We start from the raw sequence: 21,589 nt of genomic DNA on the forward strand, positions 1-21,589 counted from the left end.
TGTTAGCTATGGTAGGAACGTAGTCTGCAGTGGGAGGGCTGGGCTCAAACTCTTGCCCTGCCCTGCCCTGTGCTTTGAGAGGTTGTCCAAGAGTTCTTAGCTACGGCACTGCTCCCTCACATCTTCTGAGGGGTGCTGAACAGAGTGGTGGCAAGGCAGCATGAGATGGGCACCCAGTGAAACGGATTCCCCAGGCCCCTCTCCCAGGTTCTCTCCTAAATTATCTCCAATGCTCTTTTACTGTCAAGCCTCTGAGTTGGATTGTCTGGCAATAGTTACTTTCTTGTAGAAGTTCTTGCTGATGGTATAAGATAGCTTGGCAGCATCTATGAGAAAACAGTTATATGGGGAAGAGGTTATTTTGAGATTTTTGTCTTAACTGGAAAAGTACCAAAAGCTGGGAAGTGCAAAATACATGAGATTTTTTCTTTTTTCCCCCCCCTGAAATTTCACACCACTTTTCAAAATAAATTCTTCTGCCTTTAAGTGGGTGAGTCCTTGCTCAAAAGTAGTGATTCCCAAATGTTCATATTTTAGCCAAGAATAAAATATCTTTTTATGCAATCTCTTCAGAGCCTGCCTTTGAGAAAGAAAGAATTTAGTCTTCTTTTAGAGACTTTATTTTCTTTATAGAACATAATGAGTTTGCTTTTCAAAGAAAAAACTGAGAATTGCAGTGAAGAGGCTCTGTTGTATCTTGGTTTGATTTTATGCAGGATAAAGCTGTTTAGTATTTAATACAGTAAACTGTTTAAAAGGATAAGTTATATAATTACCATGAACTTTTAAATAACCATTAGTATTAGTACTTGATTGTCAGTCAAGGCTGCGGCTTTATAAGTAGGAAAATGGCTGCAAATAGAGTCAGAGCGTTTTAAGATTTTTTTCCTTTCTTTTTGTTTATCTTTATTTGCATATCTTAATTATGTAAACATGTTCAGTTTGGAAGCTGAAATGTTATTTTATTTCTCCAAATATCTCTTAGTATCAGCTCAGTGAGTTCCAGTTTTTATGAGCTTGTTAACTTGCCTGTGACAGTTTCTTCATAGTCAGATATGGCAGCTGATGTCTTGACTGCTTTAAAATAATAATGAATGCCCTAAAATTCTTTGTTTAATTAGTGATGTGATCCTGTGGCTTGATTTCAAATGAACAAGCAGCCGTGTGGTGTATGGGAATAAGTAAGTTGTCCCTTGCTCTGTGATACCTGTTGCTGGACTGCAGCTGACACTTCAGGCAATACAAGAACCTAGTGGTAGAATAAGATGAAGTGGTGTGAAACCACTCCAGATGGCAATCAGCTTGTCATATATGCTTGAGGGGAAGGGTCAGAAGGTAGCCTGCAAGCACTTCCACTTCACAGTGTTGAATTGCGGTTTTATTGTTGTCAGTATTTGGCTACTAATGGGGTAGGAGTTAAACCTGGTGGGCATAGCTCACCAAATTCACTTCTGCTCAACTCCAAGAGGAGCAGCACCAAATGTATGAAAAATGTCTCTTGTTGCTTTAGAATTTAAACTTCTATTACAAAATGACATAGGACTGAAAGCAGTAGCTTTGGTCTTGGTGCAAACGGAGGTTTCTCAAAGCTGCTGCATTGGGAAGTGTATTGGTCTCTGTGCCTCTCTGCTAAACTTAAAATCACAGGATTTAGAAACCCCTCCCCATGCACTTTTTAGTGGTGACCCAATCTTTCCATGATACAAAATGGATCTGTGGACTTGTGAATGTTTGTTTAGCTCCCAGGTGAACCAGAAGAGCTCCCATATAGAGACAGTGGGAATTCCTGAGGTCCCAAGCCCAGCTGGAAGTTTCCTGCTGCAACACCTAAAGTTGTAGTACAAAAGTAGCAGAAAAGATTGCATGAAGTGAAAAGAGATGATATTTAAAGATGAGCCTTGTTCTTTTACTAGTCATTTTGCAGCACCAGATAAACGATAATATTATTTGTTAGGGGAATTCCGTTGTGTTTGAAGGATTCTTCCTCCGCTCTTCAGTTTGTGAAGACCTTTGCCAAGTGGGTAGACTTCATCAGTTAATCCAGGAATTTACATAAAGGTGATGCAAAGTTCACAGAATAGTGGTGTGGTATGATTGTCGACTTGAAGTGTTTAGTATGTTCACAGCAAGAGTGTTTTTCTTGGTTCTTTTTGTCTTTTCTTGAGCTTCCCCAGTACCATTCTAGCAGAATCACTGACAATGTGATGTGTGTAGTTATTGTTTGTTTTTTGGAGAAGGCAGATACTCCACTTTCTATGACAAAGAGAAACTTATCAGACAAAGCTTGATCTCTTCGTAAGTACTTTTAAATCCTGCCAATGTATTGCAGGTGCATGCCCAGACCACATGCTGCCTGGTGACCGCTACTTCTGTGAACAGAAGGATTAGAATAAAGTTTCAGCCTTAATCCTGGGCTTCCTGTGCTGATTCACTTTACAGTCTTATTCCTGTTTAGTTGCCTGTGTGTCAAAAAGCATGTTTTTATTTATACTTGCTCTCTCACAAAAAAGAAGGCGCTAACAGTGTAAAGATGTATGCCCTTTTTCCCCCCCAGACTCTTTACAAGGTGATGATTAGCCATGTGCTATGCAAATTCATGCAGAGAAATGAAGTGGTTATCTGTTAATTGAAACTAAATGACAGCAATTTGATATTTAGGTTATTTTAAAGTATCTAAATTACTTTGGGTTTGAAGTCTTAATTTTTTTTCAATTAATGCCTTAGTCGCCTCTTTGTTACTCTCAAACTCTATAGTAAACATATATGGTTTCTTGTGTACAGAATTATATGCCACAAATAAAAAAAAAACAGTTTTTGTCGTCTTCAGGGCTTGAACTGACGCAGAATTTTGTGAAATGTGAAAAAGAATTCGTTTGCTTTAGTGGTCTTGCTTTTTGTAATTTTATGATCTCTGCAGTTTTAAATGTGTGCAAAAATTAAACTGCATCTAAAATTTAATATTGGCCAGGATAAGATCTTGCAACTAGATTTGTCCAGCAATGTGTTTAATTGACAAGAAATTGGTAAAAGACTGTTTTCTGTTTATACAGTTTCATTTGTTTATCCTTGAAATTTTGTATTTAGAGAGCTATATAAATCATCTGTCATCATAAGTTAAATCAATAGCAAGCATACAAGCTGGTTTAAGCAACAGGAAAATTAGTTTCTTGATGTTATAACAGATTTAAAAGAAATATTTTTGAACTGTGTTGTAATGACATAGGATACATTTTGGATTGAAGAAAATGTACTGGAGGCATGTGTTTGTTGCGTGTTAATTTTTTTTTTCCAGGTTTTTATGTCTTAATTTCAGTTTCTTTACCAGTCTTTTGAAAGACTGGGCTTGGTGCCCTGGTGAGTCCTCTGAGGGTTGTGTGAAAATCTAAAGTCAAAACTTCAGGGGTTTCAAAACCACTAAGTCAATAGGATGTTTGACATGGAGTTGGAGTTAATTTATATTTGGATGCTGCAAAAGTATGAATCTGTGGTTAAGATGTACAGGAAAATGTATGGAGGTAAATGAAGTTACAGGGCCGCTGGGGAAAATTTCAGATGTTGACGATTTCACTGATGTGTTTCTGTGAAATGATTGCCAGTGTTCCCTCATTCTCACTACTCAAAAAGGTGCTTAAGTGAAAATTAAGCCTGTTGAGAGGAAGTGCTGATTAGCTCTTGTGTCCCATAGGGATGAAGTCATGAGCTTGCCCCCCTGCATGGGGATGGAAGGGACGAAAGGAAATTCTTCCATCTCTGATCCATATATCTGTAATCTCCTACTGTTATTATTCAGAGGCCTAAAAATATATTGGATTCTGCTTCAGAAAGAAGATTGAATATGTTATTGTAGGAACAGTGGTTTAGGTAGTTTAGGAAAGAAAGCAGCTGTTGTATAAAAATGTCTACATAAGTGTAGTCTTCCTTTGAGACAAATAAATTTGTTTTCTATACAATTGAGTGCTGTTGGTTTGGTTTTTTTTCCAATTCTTAGCAGAAGCTCAGCAGTAAGCCTTGAGCACAGAATAAATTCTTTATCCTGTGTGATTTGTGTGCATTTGTCTTTTAAATCTGTTTAACAAAGTAGTGCAACAAATTTGGGATTAGCAACATGCTAGTTAGCTTTGCTGGAGGAAGCTGGGACAGAAAAATGGGGAAGATCATGTTTTTTGCATTAGGTATGAGCTGACACAAAGATTAGCTGTATTGTGCATTTCTTTTCAAGTGGTTCCTGACCTCATGGGTGCAAGGAAGTTGTGATTCAGCTGTAGCAGGATAAATTTGGCAAAGAAAATAAGCACGGGTTTTGTGCTGATTCGTACATTGGCAGAAAGATATTCTCAGCTCGTAGACTTCTCACAAATTTAAAAATAATGTTGATTTAGTGCCAAATGTCTTTTGTTACACGTGCCCTTGTGTTGTATTTTGGTGCTTTTTACTGTTTGTAATGCCTTCATTTTTTCTCTGGATGTGCTCTGACACATATAATGTTAACACGAGTAAACCAGGTGCTGCTCGCAAAAGTTTCTGATATGTTATGAAATACACATTTTAGATTTCAGTAACATGAAATCTGGACTGCAAAATCCTACTTTTAATCTAGGCTTATTTGGTTAGGCTATGTTAAATCCACTCCTAAAAATACTCAAGCTTTTTTATCTTATTATTATTTTCATTTGAGATCAAATCTCTTTGAACTGTGTAGACACGCACCTGTGCTCATTTTAATCCCTGTGTAGTTTTCATCAATTATCACAGCAGGCAAGAAGAAAATCAAATTGTAGAATGCTTTTGAAAAGTAAATACATGCAACTTGGGGTTCAGGTTTCTGTTTTAATCAAACATCATCTGTATTCATGTTCTTAGACAAAGCTGGATAAGGGAGGAACACAAAAAGCCTTTTTTTCTTTTCATTGTGAAATATCTGTTTTGAAGTGCTCTGCTGTATGGTAAGTGTAATATGTTTGTGTTTGTAGAGGAAGGCTCTGTTGTGTGTGTGTATGTTTTTTTTTTTTTTTTTAAGCTGGAGAAAATCTAGGTCAAGAGATTTCATTCTTATTAATAACTTAAAGCTTTATTCCTCAAAAATTATCCTCCATGGCTAGAAAGCTTCCTCACTGGCAAAGTGCTACTGCTCTCAAGCATGCATGGGAGCATTTTCCTTTCCATCGGGGTGTTAAGAGGTTCACCTTGGAATCACAGAGTCATTTAGGTTTGAAAAGACCTCCAAGGTCACTGAGTCCAACCATTAACCTAACACTGCCACACAAGTCCCCTGCTAAACCATGCCCCTGAGTGCCACACCTACACAGAGGTGTGGTGACTCCACCGCTTCCAGTGCTTGACGGCTCTTTTGGTGAAGAAATTTTTTCTAACATCCAATCTAAACCTTCCTTCACATAACTTGAGGCCTTTTCCTTTTGTTCTGTCACTTGTTAGTTGGTAGAAGAGACTGACCCCCACCTGGGTACCACCTCCTCTCGGAGGTTGTAGAGAGCAATAAGGTTTCCTCTGAACCTCCTTTCCTTCAGACTAAATAACCCCAGCTCCTTCTGCAGCTCCTCATAAGCCTCATGCTCCGGACCCTTCACCAGCTTTGTTGCCCTGCTCTGGATGTGTTCCAGCATTCCCTCATGTCTTCCTTCCCCTGTGTAATTCTGAACACCATCATAAAACCTCACAAGAGCATGTTCTCTGTGTGTTTCTCAGTGTGGGGCCAAGCTTGGGGCTGGGGACCCTTGGCATTTTCCCCTTGCCTGCTGTTCAGCCCCATGCCGTGGCCCCAGCCTCCTGACCCATCTGTGGCCACACTCTACCCAAAAGAGGTCTTGTGCTATTGATATAACAAAAATTGGCCACAGGATTGAATTTTTTCTTTTCTTGAAAACATACATCCCTGTCAGCAAAAGAAACAAATAAATATGGAAGCTTGCCAATTCTTCTTGTAGTTCATGGGGAGATAGAAAAACATGAAGTCTCTCACTTGGCCTTGTCTAGCTTTCCTGTTCCTCTTCCTCAGCTGCTTCTGCCCTGTGTGTTTAGCTACACAGCACCAGTGACTTGCCCTGGTATTCTATATCTAAACTGGAACCACTGGGAAGAGTGCTGCTAAATATGTAAACCGGAAGAATAGAGAAATTCTTGGCTCTTAGAGCTACAGTAATCTTCTGTATTAGAGGTTTAAACAAACTTGGGAAAAATAGTTGTATGAAGCCTTTAATTTTGTCTTAATCTTTTGTGTCACCCTAGAAATGAAAGCAAAGGTAGTTAAATAAGGGTAATTAATCATGGAATAACTTACACAGGAGGGTGTAGTGAATTTTCCATCAATTTACAAGTTATGTAAATCAAGATAAGAGTCTTCTCATAAACATTCTCTTTGTAAGCTATAGACAAAAAAAAAAAAAGGGTTAATTTAGATGCCCTCTGTCTTGGCATTTTGGAGCTGCTTCTGGTGTAGTTCCTTCAAATGTTAGGGTTTAGAACTTAAGTCTGTATTTTGATGTCTGGCACTGTATGAAAGAGTGCAAACTCGAGGGAGAAAAGGTCTTTAGTTAAAAAGTTAAAATGTTTTTAACTTTTAGTTAAAATGTTTGTGTTCAGGACTCCTGTATTGACACTTTCCTTTTCTCCTGTTCCTGCCCAAGCTCTTGTGGATGTGGGAGAGTTTGAAATGCCTGTTCATGTGATGCTACAGGACCAGCAAAACTGGGTTTGTGCGACAAAAGTCAAGAAATATATTTACTGCTTTCAGGGGAAGTCTTCTGAAATGTGGAGTTGCAGGTCCTAACTTCCCAAAGGGAGATGTGCAGAAGCCTTAGACATTGTAGTCAGCCCATGTGATTAATATAATTGCATCTGCTTCATGAAAAACTTCTGTAGATGTGAAGCAGACTTTGAAGCAAGTCAGTTGACACCCACACAGAACTAAATTATAACATCCTGATTAAATTGCTATGCAGTGTAAATGCTAAAGTATTGTCAATACAAAGAAAGTTTGTTCCCAACAGCTCTTCAAGTGTTGAAATTCACTTGAAATTTACTGGATCAAAAAGTTAACTCGCATAGTTAGGTTATTTGCATGTAAAATGTGCAAAGATTATCAAGATCATTAAAAACATAAAACACACGAGAGAATAACGTCAAAAGTATATTTTAGGAATACCTGTCAAATTCTGTTCACATCCCACGTATTTTATTTTAACTTTTTTAGTTAGTGATCAAATGGTGACTTTTGGTATACTACTTTCTCTTGAAAGTATAATAATTCTTCTCTGGTTTGTGTCAAGCAGGTTGAAGCATATTCTGCTTGAATTGGATCAGATGAAACACTTTCTCAGCAGGCTCTGAGAAAGCATGCTTCTGAAAATTTATTGCCTTTTTTATTATCATCAAGCAGTGGTAGATGCCACATTTCTGGAAGCATTCAAGGTCAGGTTGAATGGAGCTCTGAGCAATTTGATCTAGTTGAAAATGTCCTTGCTCGTTGCACAGGGGTTGAACTAATGGCCTTCGAAGGTCCCTTTCAATGCAAACTCCTCTATGATTCTGTGATAATAACCAGACATTTAAATGCATTGTTTGTACACTCTGCAACTGTAGGAGTAGAAATTATAGTACTGCAATAAAAATTTAGATAGGTACCTCTTTAGATGTTGGACTTAATTTTAAAGTTTATACTTTCTGTCTATAGTGCTTTCGATACTTGATTTTTTTATGTTGCACAGGCATCTCCTTAGATGCCTCATACTGACCTCTGAATGTTCAAATTCAATGTTTGGGATTTAGTGCTAGTTTGGGTGTCTGTCTTTGTAAATAACTTGTGCAGAATTTTCTGCAGGAATATCATGTTGTCAACTTTTACAAGGAAGAATGCCATATCAACATTTTATTAACCTGGTGGAATCATCAAAATGCGCATCTTTAGGGATGAGTGCCTCCAGTGAAAAATACCTATTTTGATATTCAAAAATGTTGCTTGTGTTTTTTGGTGATTTTTTTGCAACCCAAATGACCAGCATAATTTTTTTAGCTGTGGGTTCTTTTGAAATTCCAAAGGTTAACCAGTGTAAGTGCTAGTGGTCCCCCTCATTATTTAAAAGGAATTGCTGGATAGTTTCAGGATGAGTGATGGGGTAGGACAATCTCAGTTGCCTTTGGCTTCAGGCTAGAAGAGAGTCCTCGCTTTATGGACTGATGTATGACTGACTAGCTGCAAGCTCCCAAGCATCTTTTCTTTTATGACTGGTGCTTTGAAATAGCAATCTACTTTGTGAACTGTTTCCATTTTGTAAAATTTGTCTTAAATACTCTCTGCTTTTTCCTTCTTCCCTGGACTTAGTGCTGTTAAAGAAGAGAAGAGTTATCAAAGGAAGACTATGCACGTGGCTTTTTGTCCTGCATCTGGTGACATGATGTGACTGCTTGATATTTTTATCTATAAAGTATAAGAAAAGTGTCAAAGTTCTAATGTTATGCTATGCTGAGTTGTGTTTATGTCAGAACAATATGAGAATGTAGTCTCTTGAGTTTTACTCCTGTTTTGACGCTTGACAGTCAAGTGGCCCAAATCAAAGGTGAACCCAAGGAGGTACTCTGCAACTGTTGCCCCTTTCATGCCTTAGCATAGTGACCTGATACAAGGTTGATAAATGTTTCTAAAAGAAGCAATAAGTGGCCAAGTCCTTAGAAAGGAAGTGTAAAGCCTTTGATTCAAACTGTTGATTTATACTGCTCTTAGCGGTAGTGGTTGGTTTGGCTGCTTGCCCCTTGCTTGTTTGCCAGCTTCCTGCTACTTGGAGATGAACAGGGTCCTGGATTTGCTTTCTCTGGGGTATGGAAGTGCTGTACCATTTCACTGAAATTCTGGGTAGAAATAATTTGCATTAACAATAAACAATTTTTTTATAACTAGCTTTAAACAAAGAAAAGTAATCAACTGTGGCATGTTACATATTTATTTCTGTACAGAATTGCCTCAAATGGCCTGTCTCTAAGCTGGAGTTGCATCAGTAACTACAGTGCTGTTTGCTTCTCTGTTTCTCAAAATTGTGGTGTGCAGCACAAAAATACCATTAAATGCCTTTGATGAAGGTAGGATTTTGCAGAGCTGGCATGTTATGCTTAATTCCTGCTTTCATAGCCATCTGCTGAGCTGTCCTCATCACTGAGCCCATGGCCTGGAGATGGGCTCCACTTCTTGTGCTCCATGGACATCCCTTTTCTATAGTGTGCTGGGCTTGATGCAAGGACTCTTTCCACAGCCTCATTAAAGTTAAATAATCGATATCCTGTACCCAACACTCTTTTTCCTTGCAAGGGTGATACTTGCAAGTTTTACCGTTCCTATCAACAATGATAGTGAAGTATCGAAACAGGTCACAAAGTGAAGCATTAGCCTATTAAATGTACCAATATTAGGTATATTTAATAAACAACAGTGATGGTTTAATGTAGTTTCTAGGAAAAGTTTTTAGTGTGTGCACTCTGAGGTGTCTTGACTTGAGCCTTCCTGAATCCCCAGCTTGGTCAGTAGTGTGGGCCCTGGGAAACTCCCCAGTTACTGTCCTGGGGAGCTCCCCTGCTTTGAAACCTGGATGGGAGAGCCAGGTCCCCAAGCTTGGCTGGGGACAGGGATTAGGTCTGACTGCTAAAGCAGGCAGCACATCTGTGACTGTCTGACATCTGTATGCCCTTGTACTTTTTTTTTCAGTGTTGATATGTTTTCATAAATACTTCAGTACTCACTCTCTTGTCCTTTGGAAAGTAAGTTTTAGAAATAATCTCTGATTTATATCATCTTTGTATATCTGACCATGTGGCCTGACCCCAAGTCAGAGCTTTGTATATCTTATTCCCAGCAAAGTGGACTGTAGGGTTTTGTTTTGAAGTCCAGCTGTAGATTTAGTATTTCCTATCATGGGTAATGTGTCTGTTTCATGTCTCTTATTACTAACATTTCATTTGTTGACTGATTTAAAGTCAAAACTGAGGTCACCTGTTTGTATCTTTTCCTCCTCCAGCTGTAAAACATCCAAAGAGAAACAATTATGGTTGAATAATCAGGAACCAAGTTATTCTTCCTGGTTATGCTGATTTGTGAGGAGAGAACTGACAGTCTGAGTATGAAGCAGGGTAAGCAAGTGGCTGTCTTCAAGTAGAGATACAATAGAGTTTAAAGTGAATTCTTGCTGCTTTGTGGTTTCAATAACTTGCTGATGAAAAGTCTTTACTTGGAAACTTGAATGTAGAAATGGGGGCTGGAGAGTCTTTCAGGCCAGAGGAAAATTCATCTTTACAGATTGTAATGTCCATCTGTGTTTCAGTCATGTGTAATGAATTGATAAATCAATGACTGTTTACCTCAGCTGACTCCTCCTGCTAGCTGTCTCTTACTTTTTATGAAGTGTCTGACTAGTTTTTTTAATTTTCTTTGGGAGTTTTTTTGATAAGATTTTTTGGGGGGAGTATGGTGTGGTTAACCTCTGTCGCTGTTGAGCAGCTAGCAGAGTAATGAATGCATCAGTTCTCAGTGGCAAGAAGGAATGACCTTTATTGTTTTGATTTCATCACATATATAGAGTTCTCAAAAGTCACCCAGATTGGTCAGTCAGAAGCCTTCCCCCAGGCCTGATTGGCCAGGCCTGCACTGCCCAAGTTCTGGGACATTGTTCCAACAACATCCAAACTTTATCTTTATTTATAAAACACAAGAAAATTTCTCATGGAAAAACCTGTGCTAGCCACAAACCTCTGCATTTTCAACTATCTCATTAGTAATAATTTGTGATTGTTCTACTTCTCAAGCTCATACTGTGAAGTCAGTTCTTGTTGTGTTGGCCAGTGAGCAAATAAAGGTAACCTAAAACTCTTCCAAAATATGTGCATGGCTTGGTGTTCCATAACCATTTGGCACTTCCTTACTTCCCGATTTCCTGTAGATCTGATGAAAGTGTCGTACTGCCTCTAGTCATTCACGCACATTGGAGAACCACTCTTGCAGTTCCCTGGCCTTGTTCCCTGGCAAAATTGCTTGGGCAGGTTTTGCTTCAGTATATAACTGTGTCCTGAAAAGCTGAGAACTGATTTGATCTGGTTGTTTAATGGAATTGGGTGTCACTTTTATTGCTTTGGGTGTGGGTCATTGTCTCTTGGTCACACTCAGTGGAGAAGTAACACATCTCATGGTGGGGGTTCACTATGAGGCTGGAAGGGTTAGGATTCTAATATCTCTTGGGTAGCTTATTTTATGCAGATACTCCAAGATGATGGAAAGATGAGAGGCTACAGAAAATTTGTTTTATGATTTGTGTAAAAATCCACAGTTCTCCTACTGTGGCTGGGTGTGCAACAAAAACAATCATGAGTCCAAACGTGTTGAAGTCATTAAGGAACATTTGTGTAACTTTGATGTTGCAAAGACTTTTGAAAGTGTCTGTGTATTCTGGAGTATCATTCTTAAGATGCTAATGGAGTCACCATTAAAAGCCAGAGAGAAGTGTCATCCATGTTAGATCTAAAGTCTGCCTCATGCATAGTTGTGCTTATATTTCCATGCTTTTCTTGTGCTTAGTAGAGTTCCAATTCTGCCCATCAAGTGCTGCTGATTTTTGGAAAGTTTGTTGTGAGAATGCAGGCAGGCAGTGTAGCATACATGATTCCCCTTTGAGTTGCATATAGTTAATTGTTCTCGTGTATATTTGCATCAATGTCTTGAGATTTTTCCGAAATAGTAGGCAAAGGTGGTGATAGCATATGGTCATTTCTAATGTCTGTTCTAAAGTCAAACTTACTTAGCTTGCATCTTATGAACAACAAAGTGGTTGTGCTTTCATGGGGACTATGAAAAACTAATAAAGCTAAATGACAAACTCAAAAGGAGGACAGTTAAGAGTTTGGTTTACTTCTGGGGTTATACCCAAGCTGTTATTCAGAAACTTATATTTGGAAAAGAACTTCGAGACAGTGTATACTGACATCTTCCCTGGGTCGTCAATAAGGTCTCAGAGAGTACACTGCTTTTTGAAAGTTAGAAAATTAACTACTTTAATGATATCCTTTTTAGGTGATTAATTTACTTTTTTTTTTAACTGACGGAGAACTCAAGAGAAACTCATATGTGAGGTCTCTTATTTTGCTTTAATTTCAACTTCTATTCCCTATTGTATGGTTCTCTGTAACATTTGCAGTAATAAGGCTCTTTGGCATTTTTCTATTCCCTTTCACAGGCAAAACTTAAGAAACTTGATTGTTCAGAATAAATTTCCTAGTCTTACTTATTTAAAATTATTCATGGTACCAGTCCCCTTCTTAAGCCTATCTTCTGGTGTCACTTTGTGCTGGTTTTGGCTGGGAGAGAGTAAATTTTCTTCATAGTAGCTGGTCTGGAGACATGTTTTGGATTTGTGCTGAAATCAGTGTTGATAATACAGAGATGTTTTTCTTATTCCTGAGCAGTGCTTGCACAGTGTCAAGGCCTTTTCTGCTTCTCACATCACCCCACTCTTGAATCATTATACTTGCTTTTCATCATGTGCCTCATTTTCCTTTCCTCGTTTTTCGTCCTGTGCCTCGTTTTCCTTGTTTTGCAGCCTTTCTTTGAACTCTTAGTTGGCTGTTGTCACCAAACCCAGGAACGTTCACAAGTTTACAGGCTTTCTTCTTTCAAGTCCCTTGGCAAGAGGTGTATACTCATAGAGACTAAAGAGGGTAGGAGGTGATACATTAGCATATAAACTCAGCTCATAAATTCCCAGTGGCAGTTTTTAGTTGGTACCCCTTGAATTGTGTTTGTGCTTTCAGCTGGGGAGTACTTTCCATCATCTTCTGCTTTTCTGTGGAGTTTCTTGTAGGAATGGTTTTCTATAAGAATTTTGTTTATCCTCTTTGATAGCCACCTGTCTTAGCTGACCTAATTCTGATTGCTTTTTTATTGTCATTAATTTGTTTGGCATCTGACTGCTGTTCCTCAGGTGGACAAAGAGAGTGACAGCATGAAAACCCATCAGGTCCATCCGTGCTGCTGCTTTGTTCAAGTACTGCAATTTCCCTGCCTTTCATTCCCCTCTACAGCAATTTCTTCCTCAAGAAACACGCCATCTCTTTTTACTCAGCTTTGGAGTCCTGATTTACCAGGCTGCCCACTAAAGCTTAAGCACTCTTAATTACTCTGTCATGATGTCTATACACATTTTCATTTATTTTTAACTTTAGGAAAACAAAACCTGTCCTGCAGAACCAGGTAATGTGTTGGCCAGAAAACCTGTTTTCCAGTGTTCCTTTTTTTGGTTCCTATTATATTTTAATGACTGATACAAACTGTAAATGAAACCCTTAGTGTTAGAGACTAGAAAAGGGAGTATCTGAGAATGTGGGCAGAAAACTAATAAATGAAGATCTGCTTTTTGTCTCTTCTAGTAGGTATGTTTCTCAGACGTGCATGTGTACACACCAGCAAACAAAAATCTTACTGTGCTGGACTTGGTGATGTGCTTCTAATTGAAGCTTTGTTTCAGTATAATTAATGTTTAGGAGATTAGTGAGCTTTATGCTTCTGTAAATGTACTGTAGCTTTCCCTGACAGTATATAGTGGCTGGATAGCTGTGCTGATGAGAGACTTACAGCTGCAAGAATAGTGGTAGTGAAACCTTGAAACTTTTAAAGATGTTGCTACCTTCCAGTTGTCCAGTTGATGTAACTCTTGCTTGGGAAAATTAGAAGCATTTCCATCAAACTTTGCATGGAGTAAGGCTCCACTTAGTAACTCACAGGTGTCTTACTTTGCAGTGAAATTTATTAGTCTTGCTCTGAGTTGGGATGGGATGAATACTTTTAACAACTGTGTATCAAGTCAGAAAACATGAATGTTATTCCATTTCAGAAGTTAAACCTCCAGTACTGAAGTTACTTTTTACTGGCCAGCAAAAGTAATACAGAGAAATAATTAAAGTAATGGTGTGTGAAGCATGATCGTATTAATTGTGGGAAGTGCCTGACTTTAGATTTTTCTGTATATCTTTATTTGATTTCTCTGTCTTTTCAGTGGCTTAATTCTGAGTATGGAAGCATATTACAGCTTTTTTTTGTTGTTGTTGATGTAATGAAAACAAATCTGTCTGCAGGAGTAGAAACTGCCAGAATTAGTGTATATGGCCCCTTTCTAACAAAACTCCACTAATGTTTCTGAAAATTGTGTTCTCTAAATTGGCTATACCTTTTAATTTATGCTTGATAATGAGTTTTTTACCTGAAAATTATAGAGATGTGAGAGTAGTGAGTCTGTACCTGCTGCCTGTGAAAATGTAGGGTCTGCATGAAAAAGGTTGACTAGTTTTTCACAATATATATTGGGAAATATTCCCCTTGTTTCTAGTTATGTATACAGCTGAAATCTTTGCCTCTTCTGCTTTGTTAAATAACTTTATTCTCTCACAGACCTTTGGCTGCAGAGAGCATTCATGCCTTTTTTTGACACAGAAAGTATATCTTACTTATTTGAGTAGCTAGATTCTTCCAGCTGCCTAGTTTCAGTTTCCTGACTTATGTTTCTCCTCAGTGACAGAGATAAAGGTAACTTGATGCTTTGATAAGACGTTATCAAATGCTTAATCGTATGCTGCTGAGCTTCCATATCAGTTTTTCTTTGTAAAGAAATCCTACATTTTTAAAGACTTGAGTTTTGATTATGGAAACCTCATAGTAGACTTGAATGAGGTTGGAAGGTTCAGATTGATGCCTTTGGGATTATTAGAATAAGAAGGTCATTCATTCATTCACAAATCCTTCTAAATTATGTTTAGCTTCTCTGCCATGAGATGTGTATTTTTGTAAGTAATAAAACTTTGATTTTATACTTAGCAAGAGAATGAAAGAGAGGAAGAACGTAGCAATTGAGGATGAAAAGTCCTTTCAGAAAAAAAAGCCCAAAGACTTGTTGATACTGGAGAGTGAAGCAGGAAACTACGTGTGTCATAAAAGGCTCCAGCTTGTTGGATAAAGGCTGAAACTCAGGATGTAGTTTATAAATACAAAACAGGTTCATAAAAATATTTTTAAAGTGCGGTTCTGAGCACTTTAGAGAAGCTGTCTGATAACTGTGCAGCTATTTAATATATATATTTGTGCAGATGTGTACACACACATACTCTCAATACCATGTTTTCATCTTTAACCATGAATATATTGAATTCAGTGATATTTATTTCCCATACAAGCCTGGTAAAATTACTACCACCAGATATAAATCTGAGACCTTGTTTTTTTGCAGATTCTAAACCAGCAAATTAGTGGAGGAGCAAAAAGAAAGGGACTCTATTTTCAACAGGCAGGTGGGAAGGAATTTGTGAAGCTGAAAATTTACCCGCACAAAAAGTCACAAGCTTTTTTTCCCCACAGTATTTTGTCACAAGTTTTTCTTTTTAAGCTGTACATCTAGCAGTCTTGTGGTGATCTGGGGATGTTTTCTCTCCTGACCACTTGATAGCTGTTAAAATTGTCACTCAACTTGGAAATAAAAGTGTTTGTACTCGAACTCACTCAGGCTGTTGGCTGAGGAACATGGCTGGAACAGATTTACTAGCTGCAGCTCATGACTGTGTTCACTTTTGTCCTTTGACTTGACAAATATGGGCTTACACGGATCTTAAACAATGAGTTGCTGCCATCCTTTTGCTTGCAAAGTTGCTTTGGTTTTTAGACTGAAATGAGCATCATTCAGAATTGCTGCTTAAAATACAGTAATTTGGATATCAGAATAATTTGTAATAATACAAGAGTGTGTTTCTGGCTGGTAATCTGTTGCTGTGTTTTTTTGTACTAAACAAGGCAAGGTTGAAAAACATCTTTTTTTTTCTTTTTCTTACCATGTTTTTAGTTTTTTTCTTTTACCAAATACCAGAGTAATGATACTACGGCAGGCTCATAATAGCTGAGTAACTGTAATGCTACATCACTGAATATGCTTATGCCTTCATCTTTTATTTTTTTCTAATCTATAAGCACTTACATGCAGATACCAATCTGTCTGAAATGCCTCAGTTATTGCTTGTTGCTGGTTGTACCACTGTTTCAAATACAGTCAGTCTCCCAAGATGAGACTTCATCCACCCACCCACCCAACACAAAGAAACTCTTATCTTCAGTGTACTAATGTCGAGACTCAAACTCAGGCAGGCTCCCCGAAGACTGGGAGTGAGGAAGCCCAAAGTAATTGATATCTGACAAATATTGATGCCTCTTCGGGTGCTAACAGTATGAGTCCAAAAAAGGTTTTCTTGACTTTGTGCATCTGCATGTTTTTGAGATTTTTGTTAAAGGAACCCTGTGTTTCATCACATGGTCTGTAACCTGACTGCAGTCCTGTTTCTAGAGTGAATAGCTGATTAGAAAATTAATTTGAAACTGCTCAGAATTGTTTGCTTAAAAGAAGCTGCTGTGCCATCTGCTTGTGCCAGTAAGGGTGCTTGACCACATACTGTCAGATAAAACCAAACCACAGAAATCTCAGGTACCCAAGTACTTTTCCATATGATTAGAACTCATCTTACCTCAGGTGGCATTTTGAGAAAAAGAACATAAACAGGGATTTAGGTTACAGCTCGTAAACTACTAAATTCTGTATGGTTGTTCTGCATGTGAAAAACAGTGCTGAAACACATTCAGTTCAGGAAGGCAGCCTTGTTATCCTTCCCTTCTGATGGTGGAACTTAAGGATTCTTATTTTTAATTTTTCTGAGCAGAAGACAGTGTTCTGGAGTGGACACTAAACAAGGACTGCTTTGTCAGCTGGGTGGAGGTCATGTGCAGGGAGGTTAGGTGGTTTGGAGGCTGTTTCTTGCCTTCAGGGGCACAGCACTGTGTGACTCCCCTGAGAAGATGATGTGTCTCACTTGTGCTCTTTCCCCTGAAGCATTTCCAATGCATGTCTCTGAGCAGTGTCAATGGGGGGGAAATAATGGCGTGAGAGAAATTCAGCATAGATACCTATTCTGTAGGTCATTTGTTAAATTTCAGAGCCTGAAGGTTATGCTTTTGGGACTGGCAATATAAAGGCTAGAGACCATCTACAGCTGACTGAATGATTGTCCAGTATTGGTAAGCACCTCTTTGCAGCCTTTCAGTCTCCAAAAGAAGATGTAGGGTTCTAATTTGATAATTTACATTGTTTAAACCAAGATTCAGCCTTTGAGGACACCTGTTATCCATTCTAAAACTGTGGCTTTGATGACAAAGCTAAATGCCTTCCATGTTGCTTTGTCTCCAGGCATTGCTGCCAGACCCTCTGGGAGTTCCAGGGTGAAGAGATCTGCCTTCATCTGGAGACCTCTGCTAAAGGCGAAGACCTCCTAACAGGTCAGACAGCCTTAGCAGGGGTTCAGAAGTCTTAGAACAAGGTAAAGTGGTTTATTTTTCAAGAAAATTGCATTGTCTGATGCAATTTTCAAAATAAGGATTTTTTTTTTCTTGTAAAATAAACAACCAGTGCATCTCTGAGCTTTCTCCTTCTTTTGTGTGTATTGCTCCTTGCTACCTGATACAAATGTTGTAATAGCAAAAGCAGGGGGAGGGGAGAGGAAAACAACACAATATGCATTGTAGGTTAGAGCCAAAAGTAATTCCTTATATTATTAGAAGAAAGATGTATCTGCAGTTCTTTGTTGACAAGGAAACAGGCTGTTTCTGGGCTCTACAGCATGCTCTGTTTTTAGAAACATATCCCACTTTAATTGCTGCATTCAGAGCTTGCTTGGAGTGGCCACAAAAATATGGAAACACTCTCTGATATCTTCAGCAATGGGAGAAGAATGAAGTTTGTATATGATGATTTTCTTTTTATCAGCACTGTAGTAATTTCTTGGACTTGGGTCGTCCAGAACCCATTCTTGCTTGTACAGGATAAATGCTGATGGAAGAAAAAGACATGTGACCCTAATAACTGTGTTTGACTTATCAATGTTACAGTCCCACACCACTTAGGGAGATTTGACTGTGCTGTGGTTTTGTTTGTTTGCCAGGATTTTGAATGTAGTGATGATATATGCAGAATCTTTCCCTCATGCTGACAAGATTAATTGAACTTAGTGTAGAGAGTTGGCTGAAAAAAGTGAGTAGTAGTGGAAATGTTTCCTACAGATTTATTTAGGATTGAACGTAGGTGCTTCTAAAGGTCAGCCAACATCTCCATTTTTAAAAATTACCTGTTGCAAGGTGTTAACTTTGTTGTTGAAAAACTTCTTAAATGAATATTTCTTGATTCATCTGAGAAGAACTGCAGATTTTTTAGTTGTTTAGTAGTTTAATTAATAATAATAAATTAATAATTTAAACTGAAATTAGAGCTCTGAACTAGACCTAAGTTCATTGTCCTACCATCCGTGGAGTAAAATCAAAATTGGTGTTTTCCCATTAGCACTGTTAGTGCTTCAGCTCATAACCTTCCCTCATGGTGTGCAATTTGCATCTGGGAGTCAGACCACAAGCACAGTTCAGCCCCCTCATCCCTTTGCTGCACCATGCCCTCTCTCTTTGCTTCGCACTTCTTGGATTTCAGCTGCATCTATGTCCAGTCCCCTAGCAAGGTCATGTTGAACAGCTGAGGACACTGTATTCAAACCTTGACAGGGCAGAAAAGTTGCTGCTGCTGATTATAAAGTGATTTCAAACTGAAGGAAAAAGCCCAATCCGGAAACATTTATCTCTGTTTAATGTTTCACTTTGTTACATTTGCCTTGGGAGTAAATGAAACAAGTTGAGATAACCATGCAGTACAAAGACACAGCATTTCTTCTGAAAGTTGTTTAAACATTTATTTATTTTAGAAGTGCAGCTTTATGCACTGAGAGAGTAAAGACTTCACAGAAGGTATCCTCATAATCTTATGGGGTGAATGTATGTATCTAGGTGGGATGTTAGGGTGGTTAGGTTTCAAACACAGCAGTGTTTGTGTTCTGTTGGGTTTTGGTGATGCACAGCACCCACAAGTGAAATGCAGCCTTGAACACTGTCACTGCTTCCAGCAAGGCAGTTTGTTCTGTGCCTCTCTGTCTCTTGTTTTCCTTTGTTGGAGGGGTTTGTTGCTAACTAGAAACACATGATATGAGACAGCCAAATGTTCTGGTGAAAATCAAGGACACTTCATAGCTATGAAGATTTTATATTTGCCCTAGATTCCTTTTTTTTTTTTCATTGATGCAGCTGTAACTGTTGTTGTAAATTATATGAATAATTGATCAAGGAGTTCTTGCTACCTCAAATCATGTTATGCTTATTGCTTCTCAGAACTGTGCTGGTCTTTGTTGTAGTGCAGCATTGCTCCTATGCTGTTCTGTGTGTGGTTTTTATGCCCTTAAAGTATTCTTCTGCTTCCAACCCTTTGCTCTCCCCTTCTTCCCCCTTCCCTGCAAGAACATGTTGTTTCTGCTTCAGTATATTCCATGATTTAACTGAAAAACAGAGTCTTTTAAAAAAACCCTTCCCAGTCCTGGGAACTGTGCAGTGCACACATCTGGTTTCACATAAGCATGAATTGCTGGCTTCACAAACAGAGAGCATGTAGTCTTTGCCACAGAGTTAGCTAAACTGTTCTGTAACTTGAGACTCTATTTGAAATAAAAACAAAATTGTATAGCTTCTTTACCATGCTAATGGAAAACATTTAATTTACTTTTTTCAAGCCAACCAAAAGTATGACGCAATGCTGCTCAGGCAGATTTACAGTGCCTTTTCTTCCCTAGAAATCAATACAGCTTGGAGGGGCTGCTGTGGGAGCTGGTTAGTTGTCTGCCATCCAGCTGCATTCAAATGTAAACTTCTGTCCTGCAAACCAAAACTGGTGATTTTGATTTATTCAGGCATCACTGTATCGCTGAGATATTGTGGTGTTGGGTTTTATTCTTTGCTTTGTTGCCATTAATACTAGATTGGATTTCAAAATAGCAAGTTCAGTGGGCTTACAATTCTTTTTTTCATTAAATCATCCAGTGATTTTCTACATTTCCTGAATTAAAGTACTTAGGTCTGTGGTAGTGGTATCAGCAAAAGCAGATCTATGTACATGGCCATGTGTGCCTTTCAGTGGGATCTTTTTTCCTCCTTAAAAACAAACAAAAGAAAAGGCACCACCAAAAAGCAGGCCCTCATTCAGCTGAGCATTAATGGCTAGCATGATCATTTTCCACTTTGTACAGAATAAGCTCTGAATATTAAATGCTCTTTGATTTTTCTCCTGCTAGAAGAGGTAAAATGCAACAGTGTTCTTTGTGTGAGTTAGAAAAAAGTTTTTAGAATAGGACCGTGGGGTTGTTTTATAAGTGAAGGCAACAGTGCAGATTTTCACAGTATATCAACTGTTCTTTTCCTTAATGGGATTTCTTTCCTGCTTAAGCGTTTCACTTCTGGCAGCAAGCCTTTTCTAGAATGACCCCTGGAATGGGATCCCTGACGCTGCATTTCTCCCCAAATGTTGTATTTCTTTGAGATGTCTGTCACTGGGGGTCTGTGTCCTGGTCATACTTAACTCTACCAGAAGGAAATGACAACTCTATATTTGCCTGCTAGCTTTCCAGAAGGACATTATGTCTTCTTTTTAAGAAGAAAAGTTGTATTTCTCGTGTAACTTTGATCCAGGTTTTCTCATCCTCCAACCATTTTTCTCTCATGTAGATAACAATCTCATGGTGAATCAACAGCTTGAGAAGATAGCATAGAGGAACTGAGGTGCTTTTTGCAGGGATAGCTCAGGATGTCATGGTTAGTGAAGAGGAACTTACATATTTTGGAAATACATTTGGCCCATAGGTTTTCTGTTTGACCATTCCAAAGTTCTTGGTAGCATCAAAAGTCTGTCATTTTAGTTTTCCTTTTACCATTCTCCCTGCCCTAGAACTGGTAGTCCAGGCTAGAGTATGCCATAAAGACTTAAAGCTACACTTTGAATAAAGCTTACATTTACTAGAGAATATTTGCTTTGCATGGTTACAGTGCAAGCACTGTATTCCTGTGTAAACACTGTAATGAAGTTGTTAAGAAGAAAAGAAACACTTACAGCATTTGCACTAAAGTTCATGGAGCATGAGATAGCTGCGCTTAGGATGCTGGTACTTTGAAGGGATTAAAAAAAGCTTCTCAGAAATAAGCACAAATAACATTCTCAGACTAGCAAAACAGTATGCAAGTGATGAAAAGAAGGGCACTAATTATTATGTAGAGAATAATCTGATTTGAAGTGCCACAGTGGAATCCACTTTATGATCTGACCTTCCTACATAGAAGTTGAAAAGCAGGAAAAAAGTACAGGGTATGACCTAAAAATGGTAGTCTGGAAGCTTCTTTAGGTATGTTGGGTCTTATTTTTGTCTAGCCTGAAATGTAGTTTTTCCTCTTGAGTCAAACCTGAATAAACTAGTTTGAGTATTTGTGTTGTCCTCATGGTTCCAGCTCTGCCAGACATAGCTATTGCTACTTTATTTTAAGAATTGCTCTTCCTTTGAATTTGAGTCCTGCTGGAAACAGTATGCTGTCAGGAGGATGCAGCCTTGCTGTTAAGAAACTTAAATAAGATAAGGCTAATCCTATTGTATTCTTCTGCTTTCAAAGGTA

General features: G+C 38.4%; 1 protein-coding gene across 3 annotated transcripts in view; it reads left to right on the top strand.

Moving 5' to 3' along the window:
• FAM110B (family with sequence similarity 110 member B) overlaps positions 1–21,589 on the top strand; it is a 111,492-nt gene that overhangs the window by 13,335 nt on the left and 76,568 nt on the right. For all 3 annotated transcript variants that reach the window (XM_085052884.1, XM_085052881.1, XM_085052882.1), the window contains exon 2: positions 17,256–17,385. The gene's annotated coding sequence lies outside the window, so the exon portion shown is untranslated. The remainder of the gene's footprint in view (positions 1–17,255; positions 17,386–21,589) is intronic.

This window comes from Lichenostomus cassidix, chromosome 2 (assembly GCF_008360975.1).
Source record: "Lichenostomus cassidix isolate B80296 chromosome 2, HeHo_3.0, whole genome shotgun sequence".
In the NCBI taxonomy this organism is placed as follows: domain Eukaryota; kingdom Metazoa; phylum Chordata; class Aves; order Passeriformes; family Meliphagidae; genus Lichenostomus; species Lichenostomus cassidix.